Raw genomic sequence first — 5,673 nt, 5'->3', positions numbered from 1 at the left:
ACTCAAATGCGAAGGTTCCGTCGATGCTTCTCCATCTTCAAGTTCTCCATCGATCCTGCTCCATCTTCAAGTTCAAGATTGGCGTGCATGACCCCACTTCCATCTTCAAGTTCAAGATTGACGTGCATGGCCCCACTTCCATCTTCAAGTTCAAGATCGGTATGCATGGCTCTGCTTCCATCTTCAAGTTTAAGATTGGTGTGCATGGCCCCACTTCCATCTTCAAGTTCAAGGTCGGTGTGCATGGCTTCGCTCCGTCTTCAAGTTCAACGTTGATGTACATGGCTCCGCTTCATCTTTAAGCTCAAGATCGGTGTGTATGGCTCCGCTTCATTTTCAAGTTCATGGTCGGTGTGCATGGCTCGGCTCCATCTTCAATGAGTAAATCTACAAAATCATGACGCAGCTTCGCTTCATCTCCAAAGTCATGGGTAGCTTCGCTTCATCTCCAAATTGATGGCGCGACTTCATTTCATCTTCAAAATCATGATGCAACTTCGCTTCATCTCCAAAGTCTGGCATGGTTCGCTTCATCTTCAAAGTCCTTCGCTTCATCTCTAAATTAATGGCGCGACTTCGCTTCATCTTCAAAATGTTGGCGCAATTTTGCTTTATCTCCAAAGTCTGGCGTGGTTCGCCTCATCTTCAAAGTTGTGGTGTGGCTTCGCTTCATCTCCAAACTGATGGCGCGACTTCGCTTCATCTCCAAAGTCATGGTGCGATTTCGTTTCCTCTCCAAAATGTTGGTACAACTTCACCCCTTCTCCAAATTGGTGTAGCTTCGCTTCCTTTAAAAAAAATGTGGGTGTGGTTCCACCTCATATGCGAGATCAAGTTTGGTTTGCCAAGCTCTACCTCATATGCGAGGACAACTCTGGTCCGTCTGGCTTCACCTTGTACGCGAGATCGACTCTAGCCAACCTGACTCCGCTCAAAAGCTTGATGGTATATTCTTCTCATCTTTAACGTTTGATGGCATATCCACCTCATCCTCAATACTCAATGGCATATTTCCCTTATCTTCAAATTTTGATCAAGGAGTAACATAATAAGGTAGACCTTATCGGGATCCTTTTTAGGGTGAAAGCATGTGAGAGTTGTAAGCCTTGCAGGGCCCCTCCCATGATGATCAGGATATGAGAACGGTGCTACAAGGTAGACTTTATCGGGATCCTCTCTAGGGTGAAATCATGGGAGAGTTGTAAGCCTTGCATGGCCCCTCCCATGACGATCAGGATATGCGAACGGTGCTACAAGGTAGATCTTATCGAGATCCTCCCTATGGTGAAAGCATGGGAGAGTTGTAAGCCTTGCAGGGCCCCTCCCATGAGGATCAGAAAGCATGAACAGGCATCCAGTAGATAGACCATACCAAGGTCATCCTACAAAAGACGCGGTTGTACTCCCCTTTAGCTCCTACAAAAGAGTAAGGGGGACAAATTAGTAAACCTACGCAAAAAAAAAAAAAAGGCAAGTAAAGAAAAAAGAAATAAAAAAAGAAGGAAAAAAAAGAAAAAAAAATACGAAATTTTCTTTACAAAAAATGAAAGAAGAAGAGAAAAAGGAGAGAAATGAAAGATTAGAAGAAGAGGAGGGGATGAAGAAAATGGAGGGGTTTGGGGTCCTATTTATAAAGGTTCCTTGAGTTCCATAACAAATTAAGAAATCCAAATCAAATAAAAGATTTGATTTACAATATTAGATTTTTTTTTTATCATATTTCCTAATTTGATTCTATCCTAATTTCAAATTAAATTAAACAAATTTCCTATTTAATTTATTCTTATTAGATTTTATCCTCAAATTTATCTTCAACTAAGATTTGGACATATTCCAAATTTTGTTCAAAGTCAAATTTAAATTGTGAATAAAATCATAAATTAAAAGCTAACTATATTCCAAATTTTATTCAAAATCAAAATTGTTCAACATTGAGATTAAATTATAAATAAAATCTCAAATTAAAATTTGGACATATTCCAAATTTTATCCCAAATCTAAATTATTAGACTTTTATGCTCAAGCCAAATTATTAAGGATAAAATCTCAAATTAAAATTTGGGCATATTCCAAATTTTATCCCACCTAAATCACCAAATCATACTTTTATCCCAAATTATTAAGTCAAATTAAAATTTGGACATATTTCAAGTTTTATCCCAAATCTAAATCATAGACTTTTATCCTCAAAGTCAAATTATTAAGGGTAAAATCTCAAATTAAAATTTGGGCATCTTCCAAATTTTATATCGAATTCATCTAAATTTAGGTTGTTATCTCTATTTCCAAATCAAGTTGTGGGAAAGATCTAAAATTATCCTAAATTAAAATTTGGCCATATTCCAAATTCAAAAAATCTCAATTGATCTTTTATTAAAATTTAGGCATATCCCAAATTTTATCTTAAATCCAAATCAAATTAAATTGGGACAAAGCTCAAAATTTTTAGTAAATTTGGCAATATTTCAAATTTTATCCCAAATTCAAGTTAAACTTATGTACTAAATTCATAGTTTGACTGACAACTTATGAACTAAATTCATAGTTTGACTAACACATCAATTGAGGTCAAATTCAAGAACAAATATATTTGGATTTTGATTCCAACTTTATATTTTTCGAGATTCATCCATCCATATATATGCATAAATCTCTTATGAGTTGACATATGTCCTGAATTGAAGTTGAAGACAAATTTCGATGACGCCACGTGGTTTTATCATGACCGTTGAATCAAATAAGATTAATTGAACCCAATTTGATATTATTATTTAGGTCAAAGTCCTGAATTTGACCCAAATATCAAATCAGGCCTAAATCCGATTAATTGGGCCCAAAGGCCAGACCCATGGATCAACCAAGCCCAAGCCTATAGATAAGCTCTCCTCATTTGGAGGGGTCAATAATTCTATATTCCAGAGAGCTTATAGGGAATTCTCTATAACCAGAAGACTCCTTGACTCCTGATGCTGATCACACCTAGAGACTGAAGTCCTTTGAAGATAAAGCATTCTGAAGACTGAAGTCCTTTGAAGATGCAAGCATTTTCTACCTTCAGAGAGTCCAGAGAATTCATCAACAAGCAAAAGACTTCCAAGACTCCACTTCTAGAAGACAGAAGACCCTTAAAGATACAAAGAAGACTTCCAAGACTTCTTCTTTAAGAATGTTCGGTGCTTTTCTTCTTCAAGTCAAGCACATTCACCCAACTGAAAGAAAATCAGAGGATCAAGTATTAGAGATCGAACCACATCGCATCAAATCAACTTCAATATCAACACCAACTCAAGTTCAACTCCACGAAACAAGTTTCTTCGGAAGCCTCGTGTGAATGCTAATCCTCCAATAAGATCAACAAGCCTAAAGGTCGATCATCTAAGAAGATCATCAAGCCCAAAGGCCGATCATCCTAGAAAATCAGCAAGCCCAAATGCCGATCACCCAAGAAGATCAACTAGCTTAAAATTTATAGTTTATTTTGAAAGCATCAAAATACTGTGTATTAAGATTGTACTCACTTTCCACAAAATTAATACAAATACAAAGTTCAAGTTCCACGAAATAAATTTCTCTTGGAATCTCGTGCGAACACACTTAATTGATGCATCAACTATATTAAAATAAAATTTTAATAGAAGGTCTAAATTTAATCACATAATTATTCATATGAAGTTTTAAATGATGCAATCTACCTTCAACTGATTTGTATTTCTTTAGAAAAAAAACGAAACAAAAAGTAGGGTTAAAAGGATGAGACGTTAATTCATATTTTACATAAATGATTTAAGTTAATTGATGATATTTTAGCAATAATTAAATAAAATATTTTACATAAATTAATTCATATTATTTTTTTTTTTAGAAAATTCATGTTAAAAATATTTGTATTAAATATAGATGCCCATATATTACATATCTCCAAATATCTTTTTTATTATCTTCTCCAATATTTCTTTTATCATTTCATAGGTTGCAAATTGTTTCCTTCTCCCTATTTTACTCTTTTCTCATTATTGTTATATTTTTTGCTTCCAAAAAAAAAAGAAAAAAGAAAAAAGAAAAAAAGAAAAGAAAACATGATAAGAGAATTAAAGTTCTAACCTTGAAGTGAATTATGTGGATGATCAAAAAGTTTTTTTTATCAATTATCTCCTTGTAATTTTTTAATGGTTGCAATTAACCTCTTTTATCAAATTGGGTAGCTACCTTCCAATTTCAACCTGACTCCTAATAGAAAAAACACTTTTTATTAAATATAAAATTAAATATTTAGATACGTTTAAAAGTAGGGTGTCTTTAGAGGAGTTTTAGAGATTCTAGAGGCTTCTCCGATCAAGAATTCGTTGTTGGTGGTTCTCTAGAAGTAATTCAGAGCGACGAGTTGTGGCATGAAACTGTATGAGCTTAACCTTGAGAACAGTTATGGTCTGACATTTGTGGCATGAAATTGACTTCCATGGCTGGATGAGAGACAAAGAGAGAGATGCAAAAGAGAGTGGATGAAAGGGATGAGAGAGAACAACCCTATAAAATTTAATTATTAAAAAAGACTAATTGCGACCATTAAGAAGTTATGAGAAGATACTTGATCAAATTGAAAGTTCATGGGTGTGATTGTAACCAACCCTATACTATTCAAAGTTCATGGTTTCTGTAATTTTTCCTTATCATTGTTAGAGCATTATGGCAAACATATTGGCAAATGGTGTTGTTAAAAGCCAATCTACTTCTAGACTTTTTTACTTTAATGATTCACATTATGCATATTGGAAAGCTAGAACGAAAAATTGTTTGCAATCTATTAACTATAATTTGTGGCTAATAGTTGCTAAAGGTCCATATGTTCCCATGAAAAAGTTCGATAATTATTAAACTTAAGTAAATGAGTGAAAAACTAACTTATCTTTCATTAATTTCACTCAAATATATACATAAGGTACAACAACTCCTAACATAAAATAGAAGTGTAACAAAAATAACAAAATCTCATTACAACTAACAAAATATTATTACAACTAATATGCTCCCCTCAAGTTGGGCTATACAAATTTAACACACCCAACTTAGACAAAATAGAAACGTAAGAAAGAGCATGAAGTGCCTTGGTGATAACGTCAGCCAACTGATAGTGAGACCACACAGGAATAAGCTTGAGTGAACAATCAGCAACCTTGTCCCAAACGAAATGATAGTCAAGCTTAATGGGTTTAGTACGCTCATGGAAGATGGGATTTATAGCAAGGTGTACTACATCCTGATTATCAAAAAACAATAGAGACAGTTGGATAATGGGTACACATAAGTCATAAAGCAAAGAAGTGAGCCAAACAATCTCACAAACAGTTGAGGCAAGAACTCGATATTTTACTTCAGCCGAAAAAGTAAAATCAGGAAATTAGTTTCTGAAGAATGCTTGTAGAAGAAAAGATAACTCTCAGGGTTGTAAACAAGGGAGGCTATCTCAAAAAAATCAATGAGAGTTCTTGAAGTTGTTATCAAAAGATAGATCCATTATATTAGATAATGTAATTCTTGTTTATGAAATAAAAATTTGTAGATCTATCTTTCGTAAGAACAGTTGTATAAAAGTATCCTTTTGACATAAATAAAGTGTTCATTAGCAAAAGAAGTATTTTTATATATTCTACTATAAAACAACTTCTATGTTAAAAC

The sequence above is a fragment of the Benincasa hispida genome, chromosome 5 (genome assembly GCF_027475165.1).
Source record: "Benincasa hispida cultivar pf3 chromosome 5, pf3_genome.v1.1, whole genome shotgun sequence".
Taxonomy (NCBI): domain Eukaryota; kingdom Viridiplantae; phylum Streptophyta; class Magnoliopsida; order Cucurbitales; family Cucurbitaceae; genus Benincasa; species Benincasa hispida.
The sequence above is the reverse complement of the archived record's forward strand: the minus strand, read 5'-3'. Positions refer to the sequence as shown.